The sequence below is a fragment of the Stegodyphus dumicola genome, chromosome 11 (assembly GCF_044657685.1).
Source record: "Stegodyphus dumicola isolate Sdum_Otavi_A_Nest chromosome 11, ASM4465768v1".
NCBI classification, from domain to species: Eukaryota; Metazoa; Arthropoda; class Arachnida; order Araneae; family Eresidae; genus Stegodyphus; species Stegodyphus dumicola.
The window spans coordinates 167,803,899-167,821,702 of NC_140778.1; the positions used below are offsets into that span (position 1 = coordinate 167,803,899).

Below are 17,804 nucleotides of genomic sequence, written 5' to 3' on the forward strand. Positions count from 1 at the left end.
CTTTCAAGTTGCTCACTTCATTGGACCCTGGGATACAACAGCTCGCTTGGGAGGACCTTACGCGACTTGTAAGTGGACGACTGAAAAGGGTTCCTTCCTTCTCTGAGATTGCAGCTTTCCTTTCGGGATGTGACGAAGACTTTCCCAGGAGCACCTCCAACCCAATTTCATCAGTTTGGTCCGCGGCCAGAAGCGCAGCCCGTCGCCTAAAAGTCACGTGGACAATTTCTGACGACCACACTGTGGAGATCTCTCATGACGGTACCACCATAACAGCCGGCAAGCGACGCCTTGTATTCCGCACCCTGCGGAATGCCATCAAGAAATCCCGCGCAGAGAAACTCATCACTTATCCCAACCAGGGCAAGGCGATGGAATGCGCAGCGGCTGCCAAAGCAAGCTCTCATTTTTTCCGGAACGGGGCATTTACACGATTCGCCGACTGGCGATTTATACATCGTGCAAGGCTAAACCTCGTCCCCCTGAACGGTGTTCGTCGGAATGTGAATGGCTCCCGTGGCTGCAGAAGGTGCAACTTTGAGCTCGAGACCCTCCCGCATGTCCTCTGACACTGCGTGAAATACAGCCGTCTCTACCAAGCGAGGCACAATGCAGTGGTAGAGAGGATTAAAAAGGCAGCCAGTGGAAGGTGGCAGCTCCTCTCCGAGAACCGGCCAGTCAGAGGACTCCCGCTACGCGCGGACATCATCCTAACAAGAGACAACGCATGCCTCATCCTAGACATAACAGTTGCTTTTGACAACCGTCGGTCTTCATTTGATGCTGCTCGCCGAGAGAAGATGAACAAGTACCGTCCGCTAATCGAAGCACTGAAATCTACATACAACGATGTGCGCGTAGAAGCAATTGTAATCGGAGCACTAGGATCATGGGATCCAAACAACGATAAAGTTCTCAGCAGGATCTGCAGCAGGAAGTACGCATCACTTATGCGAAAGCTCATCGTAAGTGAAACAATAAGTAAATCAAGGGATATCTATGTGGAGCATCTCACGGACGTCAGACAGGAGAACTGGTAAATTTAACATGGACTCACTGAACTATCCGATTAAGTGTTCACAAAGTACAAACCCCCGAAATATGTAAGTAGAAAGAAAAACCTAGTATGTTGTACATAAGTGCTTGGTTCTGAAAATAGTTGTTGTACATATCTGCTTCGCTCTCTAAATAATTGTAAATAGAAAATTAATGTATAATAGAATTGTAAAATGATATTTCTGCCACGCAAATATCATTCTTTTGTAAAGTGGCCAAAAATATTGTTCAATAAAAAACATCTGTTCTTATCAGCTTAATCTGATGTCTTATTTTGTTCTTTTTTCAGATTTCCAGACACCATGCTGATGGAATAGTTTACTCGTCTGGTGGACGGAGCTGAAAGCGGAGTCGAGGTGGATCCTACGTAAGTTTTGCTTTCTTTCTCTCTGTCTCTCCCCTCCCATTGACGCTTGATGGTTCGAATACGTTCTTTACTTGCGTTCAATGGGGCCCTTTCACCTGTGAGCGTGCAGGTTGCCTGTGAGCGAGCAGGTTCTTTCCCGTCTACACTGTTTATACTGCTTGCAGTATATTTCGGTGCTGGGCGGGGCCTAACTTTTTCTTCTCCCTTCTTACTGCTTCGGCTGTTTTTCAGTCGTCCCTAGTGAGAAATGGTTTCTTTTCTATGTCTTCTCGCTTTTTATTTCAGAAATACTCCGTTTACGGTGTCTTTTCTGTTTTGATAAGCCCTGAAACTTCCTTTCCGCTGCCTCACTCGTCCGGGTGGGCGTGGCTTCGAATTTACTCTCTCCCTACTTTTCCTTCCTTCTTCTTTTGCTCTTTCCCTCGTTTTCCTCCTTCTTCTTTTGCTCTTCCCTCCTTTTCTTTTCCTCGTTCTTATCTTCCTTTCTTGGGTCCACCAAAAGCCCCAATTGAAGCTCCCCCCGCTGCCTCACTTTGATCTTGCCAATTGGATAATTTGCTAGTTATTTGTGTTACTGTTTCTTTAGTTTTTTCAGCTATGTCTGATCCTGCGTCAGCGCATCAGATCATTTTGCCAGAGAGGCCGCCTCGCCTTCCTTCTCCGACTACTCCTGGTCTCCCTCCGATGCCATCTCTCCTTGGTGGACTGCCACAGAGTGCTGGATGCCCCGATGGATCGCTGGACACGACGCCACGCAGACCTCTGAGCCATTTGCCCGCTTCTGGTCACTCCTCCGTGATGACAACGCGGTCTGGTAGTCTTCACCCTGCTCCTGCTCCACGTCGCCACATCTCTGCCGCTGCTGTTCCCTCTGGTCCTCCTCTGCTGAGAAGTGGTTTCCTGTGCCAGATGCTCTCCATCATCTCTGCCAGGACGTCTGCCTCCTCTCGCATCTGCAATGATGTCTTCGCTTCCCGCTCCCGGAATTCGCCTCCTTCGGAAACGCTCACTGCACCGCTCGTGCCTCTTACTTCGGCTCCATCCTTACCTTCTCCTGGCTCCATCCCTGCTACCAGTGCCCCTTCTTCAGATTCCCCAGTGTGTCACCACACAAGATCACGTGCTGCTGCTGGACACTCCTGCTCGCACACTTCTCCGACCAAGTCTCCTGTTGCTGCCAACACGCGGCTTGCTCGATCTGCCACATCTACTTCTCCTTCGGGTAGTCCTACAGTTCGTTCGCCGTCCTCTGCGATCTCTGCTGATGAAACTCCTAGTGCTTCCTCCTCTCCTGTTCCTGCTCCTGCAACTTCTGGCGACAGAGCGTCTCTCCTGCTTTCCGACGAATCTGCTTCTAGGCGGGGGTCTCCTTCACGCCCGGATTCTGGTATTTCTCCTATTGCTGCTGTGCCCGCGTCTCCTGGTGTCTCCACTTGCTCTTCTCCGGTTGACTGTCCAACGTGTGGTAAGTCGTTCCTCAACAAGAGACAGCTACGCTTTCACCGCTTCCGCCGTCATCGCCTTGCTCCTCCTCCCGCCTCTCCTGGTGCTGCTGACTTCTCTTCCACTGGCCATCCGCAGCTCCCGTCTACTTCTCTTCAAGCCTCACCGCCTCCTTCCAATGCTGCATCTTCAGGCGCTCCTATTCCTTCTACTACGTGCCGCGAGGGTACCACGCTCCATCTCGTCTTTCCTGTAAGCGATGTCTTCACGTGCACAGAGCCCAATTGCAGCCTCCTGTTCCACTCCAACTCCTGGTCCTGCATGAAGAGATCCCTCACCAGACAGCTTCTCCAGGAACATCTGACCCCCATTTCTTCATGCATGAAATGGTGCAGCCTTTGCAACTCCCGGCTTGCCAACAAGGTTTCTGTCCATGCCTGTTTCCGCACCTCGCCTCCCGTCATCTCCACTGGTGGCTCTTTCCGCTGGAAGTGTACAGTTTGTCCGTTCTCGTGTCCTTCCCGGAAAGGGTTATTCAACCACTCCGAATTCCACCGGCGTGCTGAGAGGAACTCTTCTATTGACCACAACATTCATCTTCCTGCTCCTGTGCCTCAGCGACAGCGCCGTAGACAGCCGCACCCTCCACCTGGTGCCTCTTCTTCACCCGCTGACGTGTCCTCCAGATCTCCGGCTACGTCCGCTCCAGCTCCTCCTGTGACTTCTTTGGACGCTCCTTCTTCACCTGCTCCAGTCCCATCTCCTTGCTCTTCCGATTCGTCTCCCGCTGTATCGGCCTCTCACTCGCTGCCACCTTCTCCTCCCGACGTCTCCAGGGCTACTCCTGATGCTCCTCGTTCAGGGCTTCTTCATCCCTCTTCGGCCGCTCATCCTGCTCCTGTGTCGACTTCTGCCTCACCTGCTGCCTCCTCCTCCCGTGCTGTTGTTCCCCCTGATTGCCTCGTCTCTGCATCTCCTCCCTCCTCTTCGTCACCTGCTGATGACACACAATCTTCTGCCGTCTTCCCCACTTCCGAGTTTCCTGATGTCGACCTTCATGAGGTTGTTCCCGTTGTGGCCGCTGATGACCCTGCTCGTATTCCTCCTGCAGACGTAATTCCGGTCACTGAGCCTCCTCTCCTGAACTTCTGGGATTCCCTGCATAGCTTTTCTTCTGGGACTACTGACGATGATGCTTGGGACTCCTTTGAGGCCTGCCTTCTGAACGTCACGGAGTCTGCCTCAGAAATTGTCAAGCTCCCTCCTCCTTCTCCTCCTGTGCCTGGTTCTCCGCGCCCGGTCAACACCTCTAATCCTCGGGTCATTCAACGTTTATACCGGAGAAATCGTCGCAGAGCCATCCGTCTCCTTTCCTCTGACAGCTCTCCTCCTTGCTCCATTCCTGCAGAAGAGATCGCCCTCGAATTCTCCTCAAGGTACTCCGCCAGAGACTCTCACTCATCTATCTTCACTACCTGTATCCCGGAACGTCCTCCTCTCGATTTGTCTCCTTTCTCTCCTGCCGAGGTTCTTGCCAAGCTTCGCTCCTGTGAGAACTCTGCGCCCGGCCCTGACCGCCTCTCGTATGCCCACTGGCGAGAGGCTGATCCAGACTGCAAGATCTTGAGTGAGATATTCAACATCTGTCTTCGCTTCCGGCGTGTTCCGTCCTCATGGAAATCTTCCCGTTCGTTCCTCATCTTCAAGAAAGGGGACCCGTCGGTGATTGAAAACTGGAGGCCAATTGCCCTCAGTTCTTCAATTGCTCGCCTTTTCTCTGGATGTCTAGCGAAACGTCTCACGCACTGGTTATGTGACAACGAGATTCTCCACCCCTCACAGAAAGGATTCATGCCGCACGATGGGGTTCTTGAGCACAACTTCATCGTCCAGCAGCGGTTCCAGCTTGCCCGTAGGACGAAGTCTGAGCTCTGTCTGGCCTCTCTCGACATTGCCAACGCCTTCGGCTCGGTCCCGCACTCTGCGATCTTCACTGCACTACTCACGTCTGGTGTCGGGGAGGACTTCGTCTCCTTAATCCAAGACCTCTACAGGAATTCCTCTACCTGCTTCCTCTCTTCCGACGGTGTTTCTGGCCCTGTTGACATCAATGCCGGTGTTCGTCAGGGGTGTCCCTTGAGCGGCCTCCTGTTTAACTTGGCCATTGATCCTGTTCTCCGCTCTGTTGGCTCTTCTCCTTCCTCGCCTCGTGTCCTCGCCTTCGCCGATGACGTCCTCCTGCTCGCTCCTTCTCCCTACGTTCTTCAGGATGACCTGGATCGCATTTCTGACGTCTTCTCTCGTCTTGGTCTTCAGCTTAATCCCGGTAAATGCCACACACTTCACCCTGATGCTTCTCGCCCTGCTAGAGTGCGTCCGACCGTCTTCTACCTGGATGGCATCCCTATCCACGCCCTTGGTGATGGTGATCACTTCCGTTTCCTCGGGAAACCCGTGGGCTTCCACCTTCCACCTCTCCGTGCGCAGCTACGTGATTTCTTGATCCTGGCTAAGAAGATTATGGAATCGAAGCTCGCTCCGTGGCAACGCCTGGATGCAATGAAGACTTTCTTTTTTTCCCTCTCTCCTCTTCTTCATGAGGACTTCGCAGCACGCTAAGGGAGACTGGAAGAAGATTGACGATTTTCTGCGTCCTGCCCTCAAGAAGACCCTGAATCTTCCTCCCGAGGCATCTAACAATTATCTTTATGGCCTTTCCGGCAAAGGTGCCCTTGGCATTCCACTCGCTGCGGAGGATTCAGACATCGCTGCCGTCGACTCTGCCTTCAAGCTGCTCTGCGCTAGAGATCCCTTTGTTCGTGCTTCCGCCTGGGATGATCTGACCTCCTTCGTCCGTGCACGCATCGGATTCGCTCCTTCTCCTGAGTTAGTGGCACAGTTCCTGTCTGCTTCGGACGAGGCTCCCTTTGCCGCCTCTTGCAATTCCATCTCCTCTACGTGGTCTGCCGCAAGGTCCGCATCTCGGCGCCTCAAGATTGTTTGGACTATCGATGCTGGTGGGTCTAACTCCATTTCCTGTGGTCCTAACACCATCTTCCCGAGCCAGAAGCACACCATCTTCCGGGCTTTCCGGACCCTATGACGGGCTACCCGTATTAGTGACCTGTCCCTCCTCCCGAACCAGGGTAAGGCCATGGAATGTGTTGCCGTCTCGCGCTCGAGCTCGCACTTCTTCAGAGAGGGGTCCTTCACGCGCTTCGCGGACTGGAGATTTGTTCACCGTGCCAGGCTGAACCTGGTACCTCTCAATGCCTGCAAGCCCTGGGACCGTTCACGCCGTGGATGTCGCCGTTGCAATTTCAGTGAAGAAACGCTCCCACATGTCCTCAACCACTGTATGCGTTATTCTTCCATTTTCCAGCGGCGTCACAATGCTGTGGTTGAACGGCTGAAGAAGGCCGCGAGTGGGCGCTGGGATGTGCTCTTCTGCAACCAAGTCTTCCCTGGTACTTCTCTCCGCCCCGATCTGGTTCTTCGCAAAGGCTCCTCCGCTCTGGTAATCGACGTCACCATCCCGTTCGAGAATAGGCTTGCTGCTTTTTCTTCCGCCAGAGAGGAGAAGATTTCCAAGTACCGTCCGGTTGCTGAGCTGCTCAGGAAAGACTACACCGATGTTCAGATTCATCCCATCATCATTGGTTCTCTCGGCTCTTGGGACGACAAGAACGATAGAGTGCTACGCAGGCTGTGCAGCAACAAATACGGAAACCTTTTGAAGAAACTCGCAGTTAGCGAAACTATTAAATTTTCTAGGGACGTGTATGTTGAGCAACTCACTGGGGTAAAACAGTCCTAATTAGGCATTGTTGGACTCAGTAACAGCTTGTCAGGATGCGGTCATGGGACAACTCTTGTATAAAGGACTTTCACAGTTATGCAAATTTTGTAAATATTGTAAATATGTACATATCTCTCACAACAAATAAATATGAAACCTAAAATCGCACTGTGTGCGTTGTTGGTATAGCATGCCATGGTCTTACCAACACTATGTAAAATGGCAAGAAACATTTGTTAATAAAAATTTTCTGTTCTTATCAGCTTAATATCTGATACGACGTCGACATGACGTCAAGATATTAAACTAATTTTTGCAGATAGGCTTGTGGTTAGGAATTTATACCGCCCTCGCCACGGGTTGGCCTGCTATGGCACTACTTGCAGGATACGGCCCACAATATATCCAAAAAGCAGAAACTTCACTCACCCACTGCATCCTCAGGAAAACGTCCTTTTAAAATGGCCTCTTCAAATTTCAGAAAACCGAAGGTCTGACAACATCATACCTTTGTACGAGTGTGCGGCGACCTGCCTTTTTTTTAACTTGCTATTGCTCGGGCCCCTCGTTCTTTTCCTCGGAATGGGAACATTCTGGAGCCTCGGGTTTAACCCTCGTTCTTTTCAGTGTCAAGTTCTGGTTTCTGTAAATACGAAGTTTTATTCGTATTTACAGAAATCCCATAAAATCCACATTTTTTTCCCCGTACTGTTAACAACTTACTCATTCTGTCTGACTGATTGAAGGAAGATCGGCCTCGAAATATCACTCAAATTTCATTTGCAGTAACATTTTTGTCTCATTTCATGTAAGTTTGAGAGAATTCCTATTCACATTTGCCAGATCTTTCCCACTACAGCGCGCGTATACACATTGCTTCTTTCAACACACGAGCCTTTTTATTGTAAATAACTCTCAAAAGGGTGTAAAATGTTTGTAGGCACACTGCAGCAACAAAGATTTTTCTGTCTGTTTCCTAATGTTTTGTTTGTTTTGTTTGTCTCTGTATGATTTCTAAACGCCAGCTAATTGTAATGGTCTACAATTATTGTTAAGGATTGTTGTATTTATGTTTTTATTCATTCATTCATTTATTTTGTTGGCACATTAATATTAACAAACGGGAAAATGCCAATTGATGGCTGCACTATGCAGGAAGCAGTTTATTCTGAGTTTTGAGATGGCTTGCCCGCCACTAGTGTGGAAGTGTAGAATACAAAGTAATCATTAATTGTAAATTAAAAAGTACTGTTTTATTGTACATATTACAAATTAATTTGTAAAGTGTTTTTTGTAATTTTTCTGTTTGTTTAATTGTTTTAAGTTCCTAATATTTCACTCTGTGTTTTCAAGTGCAACGTTTGAACTGAAGAGAGAGAGAGAGTATCTCTGAGTTGGAAACCATGTGCTGGACTGTGCATGTCGAGTTTGTGTCAATCAAACTCTGGCATTATGTAATGCAGTTTTGGCTGATAAATTTTACTGTCTCAATATTTGTTTAATCACAAAAAATAATTTCTTCCCAAGCATGGGCATTCGATAACTCCAGGAATATTTATTTATTTATTTTTGGTTTTGCTATTTTTATTGCCTTTGTAATTACATTTGTTTTATATTCACCTGCAGTGAAGAATGAGATTTTTCTGAGGAGGAAGCTACTCCAGAGAAATGAACACTTTCATGAATATTTCATTGTCCTCTTTTCCCATCTGAAAAAAATTGAGAAAATACGAGAATATTATGTTGCATGGTGCATAAGCTTATAAAAGCTGGAGGAAAACACCGGAATTCAGTTGTTTACTTACTGCTGTTATTGACTGTAGCGATTTCGCGTTGAGATCGGATTAACTTTTTCTACTTTGAATTTTGTTCCGGCCAACGTTTCCGTAAAACGTCCAATATAACTACTGTTAAGTTATTGCGATATTGTAGAAATATCTGTGAGGATATTTCAGCATTGTGGTTCATTTGCTGTAGTAAGAATAAAATTTGCAATTGAATCTTGAATGAAATGAACTTTTAACGTCCTTGGCTTTTTAAAACTAGCCCCGCCCAAGGAGGAGGAGACTGACGCCTCCAGAATGGGAACATTAGAAAGGACCGCAAAATGATCCACTTGACTAGACAGAAATTGGTCATCCTTGTACACCTCTTTTTTTGTAACACAGGAGGAGGATGAAATAACGACATATCATAAAAACCCCCCAAGCAGCACTCGCTAACCTGAGTCTTCTGCACCCCCTTCTCCCCCTGCACGAATGCTCAGGACTTTTGAAATATGAAAAATTGAAAGTGAATTCATCACGCCAGAGAATTCTGCATCGCTTCTCGGCCTTTTGGCTAAGATCAAAGTGTAGTAAATCGGTCGAGTTGCCGATACTTTTTCATCTTTTTTGGTCACTTCTTACTGTTTTTACAGGTAGACTGGTGGCTAAAGATGTTTCCTGTTTCTAGGCCTCGCCCACAGCCGAGGCCCCGCCCACCGCCTGGAGTTCGGAGCCCTGGAAAACGCTCACCGCCTCCTGAAGACAGTTTTGGAGTCCTGGATGCCGGAGCAGGTTCCCATACGGTGCATGGAGTCCCTGGAGATGTTCCTGTTGTAGCTGTTGACCGTGGAGTGCCTGCCGTTCCCGCTGGAGGTCCTGTTGCTGGATCCATTGGAACCTGTTCCCGTGCTGTTCATCGAGTCCCTGGAGCAGCTGTTGACCATGGAGTGCCCGCCGTTCCCGCTGGAGCTATCCCTGGATCCAATGGAGTCGTCCCTCTTGCTCCGGGATCAGCCGCTGATGCTTCCCAAGCCATCCCTGGATCTATTGGAGCCTCTTCTGGTGCGCCTGATGCAGAAGCTGAGGCCCCCGGATTGTCTGAGGCCATTCCTGCCTACCCTGGAGCTTCTGAAGACATCCCTGTGACGGCCGGAGCCTTCCCGGTTGCATCTGTCCCTGGATTGATCCAATCCGTTCCGGCTACTTCCCAAGTCGCCGCTGCAGACCATGGATCCTCCGATGGAAACTCTTGTGTCGTCGCTGGATCTGCCGGAGCTATTCCTGCCCTTGGAGCGAGTGCCTCTCCCGAAATTGCCACTGGAGGTTCCAGAGCTGTTCCTGCATCTTCTAGTGCCACTGCTCATCCTGGAGTCGCCGCTGTGGTCCCTAGTGCCACGCCTTGCCTGCCCGGAGCCGGCTCGTCTGCCAGGAGTGTGCCCACCTACTACTACGGGAGTATCGCCACTAGTGAAGCCACGCCCACCGGGTCGTCCTCCTTGCCCAGACACGTGCCAGCTTTCGTTACACCCTCTGGACCGCCCCTTTCCAAAGGTGGACACTTACGCCAACTGTTGGATAGAATTCAAGCCAAGACTTCTGGCTGCACACCGCTCCTACCTGTGGTCACTTGTCAACCTAGTGAACGAAGGACACCAGAGGGTTCATCACTCGCCAAGTCTGCTCACACGTCCTCCTCTGCCAAGGACACGCCCACCACACCCCAGTCTACATTCGCATGCTACGTCTGCGGATTGGAGTGTACGAGCAGAAGGGGCCTCAGAAGGCATACAAGGACGCACGTGCAGGAGAAAGACAGTCAGCTCCACCCACCTCCTGACAGAAGGGTAGCTGCGAGCATTCCTGGGTCATTGATCTCGCCCGTATGTCATCATACACGGGCTCGGACGGCGGCTGGTCATGCCTGCTCATCGAACACACTCACGATCTCACCCCCACGCACTTACGCTGAAGCTCTTTCTTCGCCATCCATGAGAGAGAGTTCTGCTCATCCTGCTTCAACCGGTCCTCTCTGCGCAGTGATCACCTCCACCGCGGGGACGGAGTCTCTGACGTCCAACGTACCTGCTAAATCCAAGGTGTTTCCTGCGGAGAACACAAGGAACTTGCTGCCACCTTCGGAGACGTCAATCCCGTCGACACCATACTTCACCCTCCCGGCCAGGAATTCTACTCCCACCGTCATACCTGGACCAAAGACTAATGCTTCCACACCTCAACTGGCGTTTGCCGTCACCTGCCCGGATAGTGGTTGCTCCTGCCTGAATAAGAAACAGCTGCGGTCCCATCGTCACCTCCGTCACAGACAGGCTCCGCCTCCCACCTCTCCTGGAGACGATGACTTTACTTCCTCAACTCCTGAGACACTGACTGACGCCGCTTCTTCACCGCCCGCTGCTCCTGCACCAGGCCCCGTCCACACGGACTGCACTGCCTCTGGCTCAACAGACGCTGCTCCTCAACCTGCTTTAACTGCCACTGTCCCGGTGACCACTTCGCCTAGTAAAGACCTACCTGGTGAATCCGATGTCGCACCTCAAGTACCCTGCCAGACACGCTTGGATACTACCTCCAGCGCTGGAGACACGACTGATGCGGACGTCCTCATCCTATGCCTCACTCCCTCAGAAAGGACTGATCTGCTCTCTACTGAATTGCCCGCACCAGACAGCAATGTAATACGCTCACATGCTGCTACGACTTCTACTGAGCAAATTGCACCTGGCCCACGTCCTAGCAGGCCATTGCAGAACCTGTCAGTGAGGGAGCCTTTGCCTATGCCCACTCATGTGGAGAATCATGAGTCCTGCTCAGAGACATCCTGCCGACGTGACTCTATTGTCCATCTACTCTTCCCGATGCAAGACACACTCCACTGCACCGAAAGGGACTGCCATAGGACATTCCATTCGAAACGCTGGACCCAACTCCGCCACTCGCTCTGCAGACACCTCTTGTACACACATGGCATAGATGTTGCTAGCACTCGGAACTGGTGTGCACACTGCCTATTGCCCATCGCCGTTAAGGTCTCGACCCATCAATGCTTTAGAGACCGGCCCGTAGTCGTCGAATCGGGCATTCAACATCGTTGGAGATGTACCCAGTGCGACTTCTCATGCCAAACACGGGGTGGATTCCTTAACCACCAAGCACGCCACCGACGTGAACGGCAGCGCTTACTCCAGCCACCTCTAGTGACGCCTCTCCTTCCCTCCACCTCGGCAAGACGACAGGCACGGACTGCACGATTCCGTACATCTCGCCAAGATGATGCTAGAACTGATGGACCTTCCACTGCCTACCAATCGACAAGTGCAACAGACCCTAATACCTTGCCCTATCAAGAGGATGCCGCACCTCCAGGAACAGACATGAGGACTACCCCACAGGTTGATGCGCCTTTGACTGACAATCTGGGAACCAACCCTTCCTTTGAAGAACACTCCCCGGAGCCGTCCTTCCCGGATTCGCCTTCACCTACCGGTCCTACAGTTACACCCGACTCACCGGTTCCAGAAGCCGTATCGGATGATGCCGAGAGATCTCCACTGCGTGGTGTAGAAATACAAGTCACGTCCCCCCTTGAACACTTCGTAGAACGACTGGAAGAGTTTTCCGACCCGATGACCACTGAGCAGTGGGATGCCTTTTCCACGTTACTTGACGAGATCTTGATGGCCGCCGCGAGTGCAGTTCGTCTTCCTCCCGCTAGCGAGGATGTAACTGGAAACAACAACAATTCCGCCAAGATACGTGATGACCCAAAGTTGCTCCAGAAACTCTACCGTCGTAACCGACGCAGAGCGGTCCGACTGATTTGCGGGGATGATTCACAGAGATGCCCAATTGGAAGACAGGATATACAAGATCACTTTGCTGCTGCCCTATGCAACAACCGAGTTGACACCTCAGTGTACACCTCACCATCCCCTCTCCCCAGAGAACTTGACCTCTCTCCATTTTCTCCTGCAGAGATCGCAAGGAAACTCTATTCAGCTGAAAACTCGGCACCCGGACACGATCGACTCTCATACAACCATTGGAAGGCCGTTGATCCGGACTGTACAGTACTCGCAGCCATCTTCAACATCTGCTTGAAAGCTAGGAAAGTCCCTGCAGCTTGGAAAGACTCTCGTACTATCCTGTTACCCAAAGGGGGTGACCCGCATAACATCAAAAACTGGCGTCCTATCTCGCTGAGTGTTACGATTGCCAAGCTGTTCTGTGGTTGCCTGGCACGACGGTTCACTTCTTGGCTCATCGACAACTGCATCCTCTCCCCGTCACAGAAGGGATTTCTACCCTTCGACGGGGTGTTTGAAAATAACTTCGTTGTTCAGCAGAGAATCCAGCTAGCACGGACCAGCCAATCTGACACCTGCCTGGCGTCATTGGACCTATCCAATGCCTTCGGATCCGTGCCCCACGATGCAATTTTTGCTGCGCTTCGAGCCTCTGGAGTTGGGAATCATTTCACCGAGCTGATACAGGAGCTGTACACGGATGCGTCCACACGCGTCTTCACAGAGGAAGGCCCCACGGATCCAATTCCAATTGACATCGGCGTACGTCAGGGTTGCCCCCTAAGTGGGCTGTTGTTCAACTTGACCATCAACCCGATACTTGTCGCAGTCCAAGGGCAAAGTCCTCTACACCGCATACTGGCGTATGCCGACGACCTACTGCTACTCGCGCCCTCCCCTGCGGAGCTGCAAACTCAACTCAATCTGACGCACAACCTGGTTGGAAAGCTTGGCCTCTACATCAACCCCAGAAAATGCTTCTCCCTACATATCTCCGGAGCTCGCCCAACGGGTGTCCGCCACTCTCAGTTCTCGATCGACGGCACTGCCATCAGGTGTCTTCGTGAGGGTGAAGGTGAGGAATTTTTGGGGAAACCAATTGGATTCAACCAACCACCGGACATCGAGGCACTCAATACTTACCTACAGAAATGCGAGATGATCCTGAATTCGCCACTTGCTCCCTGGCAGCGCATTGACGCGCTCAAATCCTTTGTGTTTCCATCAATGGATTTTGATATGAAGACGGCCCGGTTGAAGAAAACCGACTGGGGAAAGATTGACTCACATGTGCGCCCGCTACTAAAGAGGACTCTCAACCTACCTCCCGAGGCGGCAAATGAATATCTTTACGGCGCGAAGGAATCTGCATGCTTTGGTATCCCGCTGGCTGCCGAAAGCTCAGATATAGCAAGGATTGACAGCGCTTTCAAGTTGCTCACTTCATTGGACCCTGGGATACAACAGCTCGCTTGGGAGGACCTTACGCGACTTGTAAGTGGACGACTGAAAAGGGTTCCTTCCTTCTCTGAGATTGCAGCTTTCCTTTCGGGATGTGACGAAGACTTTCCCAGGAGCACCTCCAACCCAATTTCATCAGTTTGGTCCGCGGCCAGAAGCGCAGCCCGTCGCCTAAAAGTCACGTGGACAATTTCTGACGACCACACTGTGGAGATCTCTCATGACGGTACCACCATAACAGCCGGCAAGCGACGCCTTGTATTCCGCACCCTGCGGAATGCCATCAAGAAATCCCGCGCAGAGAAACTCATCACTTATCCCAACCAGGGCAAGGCGATGGAATGCGCAGCGGCTGCCAAAGCAAGCTCTCACATTTTCCGGAACGGGGCATTTACACGATTCGCCGACTGGCGATTTATACATCGTGCAAGGCTAAACCTCGTCCCCCTGAACGGTGTTCGTCGCAATGTGAATGGCTCCCGTGGCTGCAGAAGATGCAACTTTGAGCTCGAGACCCTCCCGCATGTCCTCTGCCACTGCATGAGATACAGCCGTCTCTACCAAGCGAGGCACAATGCAGTGGTAGAGAGGATTAAAAAGGCAGCCAGTGGAAGGTGGCAGCTCCTCTCCGAGAACCGGCCAGTCAGAGGACTCCCGCTACGCCCGGACATCATACTAACAAGAGACAACGCATGCCTCATCCTAGACATAACAGTTGCTTTTGACAACCGTCGGTCTTCATTTGATGCTGCTCGCCGAGAGAAGATGAACAAGTACCGTCCGCTAATCGAAGCACTGAAGTCTACATACAACGATGTGCGCGTAGAAGCAATTGTAATCGGAGCACTAGGATCATGGGATCCAAACAACGATAAAGTTCTCAGCAGGATCTGCAGCAGGAAGTACGCATCACTTATGCGAAAGCTCATCGTAAGTGAAACAATAAGTAAATCAAGGGATATCTATGTGGAGCATCTCACGGACGTCAGACAGGAGAACTGGTAAATTTAACATGGACTCACTGAACTATCCGATTAAGTGTTCACAAAGTACAAACCCCCGAAATATGTAAGTAGAAAGAAAAACCTAGTATGTTGTACATAAGTGCTTGGTTCTGAAAATAGTTGTTGTACATATCTGCTTCGCTCTGTAAATAATTGTAAATAGAAAATTAATGTATAATAGAATTGTAAAATGATATTTCTGCCACGCAAATATCATTCTTCTGTAAAGTGGCCAAAAATATTGTTCAATAAAAAACATCTGTTCTTATCAGCTTAATATCTGATACGACGTCGACATGACGTCAAGATATTAAACTAATTTTTGCAGATAGGCTTGTGGTTAGGAATTTATTCCGCCCTCGCCACGGGTTGGCCTACTATGGCACTACTTGCAGGATACGGCCCACAATATATCCAAAAAGTAGAAACTTCACTCACCCACTGCATCCTCAGGAAAACGTCCATTTAAAATGGCCCCTTCAAATTTCAGAAAACCGAAGGTCTGAAAACATCATACCTTTGTACGAGTGTGCGGCGACCTGCCTTTTTTTAACTTGCTATTGCTCGGGCCCCTCGTTCTTTTCCTCGGAATGGGAACATTCTGGAGCCTCGGGTTTAACCCTCGTTCTTTTCAGTGTCAAGTTCTGGTTTCTGTAAATACGAAGTTTTATTCGTATTTACAGAAATCCCATAAAATCCACATTTTTTTCCCCATACTGTTAACAACTTACTCATTCTGTCTGACTGATTGAAGGAAGATCGGCCTCGAAATATCACTCAAATTTCATTTGCAGTAACATTTTTGTCTCATTTCATGTAAGTTTGAGAGAATTCCTATTCACATTTGCCAGATCTTTCCCACTACAGCGCGCGTATACACATTGCTTCTTTCAACACACGAGCCTTTTTATTGTAAATAACTCTCAAAAGGGTGTAAAATGTTTGTAGGCACACTGCAGCAACAAAGATTTTTCTGTCTGTTTCCTAATGTTTTGTTTGTTTTGTTTGTATCTGTATGATTTCTAAACGCCAGCTAATTGTAATGGTCTACAATTATTGTTAAGGATTGTTGTATTTATGTTTTTATTCATTCATTCATTTATTTTGTTGGCACATTAATATTAACAAACGGGAAAATGCCAATAGATGGCTGCACTATGCAGGAAGCAGTTTATTCTGAGTTTTGAGATGGCTTGCCCGCCACTAGTGTGGAAGTGTAGAATACAAAGTAATCATTAATTGTAAATTAAAAAGTACTGTTTTATTGTACATATTACAAATGAATTTGTAAAGTGTTTTTTGTAATTTTTCTGTTTGTTTAATTGTTTTAAGTTCCTAATATTTCACTCTGTGTTTTCAAGTGCAACGTTTGAACTGAAGAGAGAGAGAGAGTATCTCTGAGTTGGAAACCATGTGCTGGACTGTGCATGTCGAGTTTGTGTCAATCAAACTCTGGCATTATGTAATGCAGTTTTGGCTGATAAATTTTACTGTCTCAATATTTGTTTAATCACAAAAAACAATTTCTTCCCAAGCATGGGCATTCGATAACTCCAGGAATATTTATTTATTTATTTTTGGTTTTGCTATTTTTATTGCCTTTGTAATTACATTTGTTTTATATTCACCTGCAGTGAAGAATGAGATTTTTCGGAGGAGGAAGCTACTCCAGAGAAATGAACACTTTCATGAATATTTCATTGTCCTCTTTTCCCATCTGAAAAAAAATTGAGAAAATACGAGAATATTATGTTGCATGGTGCATAAGCTTATAAAAGCTGGAGGAAAACACCGGAATTCAGTTGTTTACTTACTGCTGTTATTGACTGTAGCGATTTCGCGTTGAGATCGGATTAACTTTTTCTACTTTGAATTTTGTTCCGGCCAACGTTTCCGTAAAACGTCCAATATAACTACTGTTAAGTTATTGCGATATTGTAGAAATATCTGTGAGGATATTTCAGCATTGTGGTTCATTTGCTGTAGTAAGAATAAAATTTGCAATTGAATCTTGAATAAAATGAACTTTTGACGTCCTTGGCTTTTTAAAACTAGCCCCGCCCAAGGAGGAGGGGACTGACGCCTCCAGAATGGGAACATTAGAAAGGACCGCAAAATGATCCACTTGACTAGACAGAAATTGGTCATCCTTGTACGCCTCTTTTTTTGTAACACAGGAGGAGGATGAAATAATGTTGATAATTTGAACTCTATATGTTGATGATCTGCAGATTAGCTGTCGAGGAGCAGACATGAGATATGTAGAGAGGCAACTGCAGATGGCTCTGATTAAGATCCAAGAATGGTCAGACAAACAGGGATTTAACTTTTCGAAACAGAAAACTGTCTGCGTGCACTTTTGTAGGAAGCGAGGTCTCCATCCTGAACCTGAGTTATACTTGAATGGTACAATTATTCCAGTTGCGCCTGAAGTAAAATTTTTAGGAGTGACGTTCGACCGAAAATTGACTTTCCTTTCTCATGTTTTAAACCTGAGAAAGAAGTGTCTAAAAACACTAAATATTTTAAAAGTGTTGGCGAACACCTCCTGGGGTGCAGAGCGTTGCTCCATGCTTCGCATTTACAGAGCGCTTATCCGCTCTAAACTGGACTATGGCTCAGTTGTGTATGGATCCGCTCGCTCATCTGTTTTGTTAAAACTGGATCCTGTTCACCATCAAGGTCTGCGGATTTGTTCAGGAGCTTTCAGGACTTCTCCTGTGCAGAGCCTATATGTTGACTGTAACGAACCATCACTTCATTTGAGGCATGAGCAATTGTCCCTTTTGCAATATTTTAATACTCTATCTCAACCTGAACATCCCAATAAGCTGTGCTTACTTGATAATGAGTGTAACACATTATTTGAAACACGTCCATCCTGTGTTCCTACTTTCCCTTTAAGAGTTCGCCCTGTCATTGAGGAACTCTCCCTCTCTGATATGCACCCCCAAGCAGTACAGAATTTTGAAATTCCACCTTGGGAAAATTCACGGATCCAGCTTCTTGATGTTTTTAAACATCACGTAAAGGCGAGCACTAACGAGATCGTTTACAGACAACTTTTCGCTGAGCACAGGCACA

At 48.7% G+C, this 17,804-nt stretch overlaps 3 pseudogenes; all 3 read left to right on the top strand.

The window, feature by feature from the left end:
- Positions 1 to 6,892: 6,892 nt before the first annotated feature.
- On the top strand, positions 6,893 to 7,068 carry LOC146994760 (U2 spliceosomal RNA; annotated as a pseudogene).
- A 1,917-nt stretch (positions 7,069 to 8,985) lies between these two features.
- On the top strand, positions 8,986 to 9,135 carry LOC146994761 (U2 spliceosomal RNA; annotated as a pseudogene).
- A 5,823-nt stretch (positions 9,136 to 14,958) lies between these two features.
- Positions 14,959 to 15,132, top strand: LOC146994762 (U2 spliceosomal RNA; annotated as a pseudogene).
- The last annotated feature ends 2,672 nt before the right edge of the window (positions 15,133 to 17,804 follow it).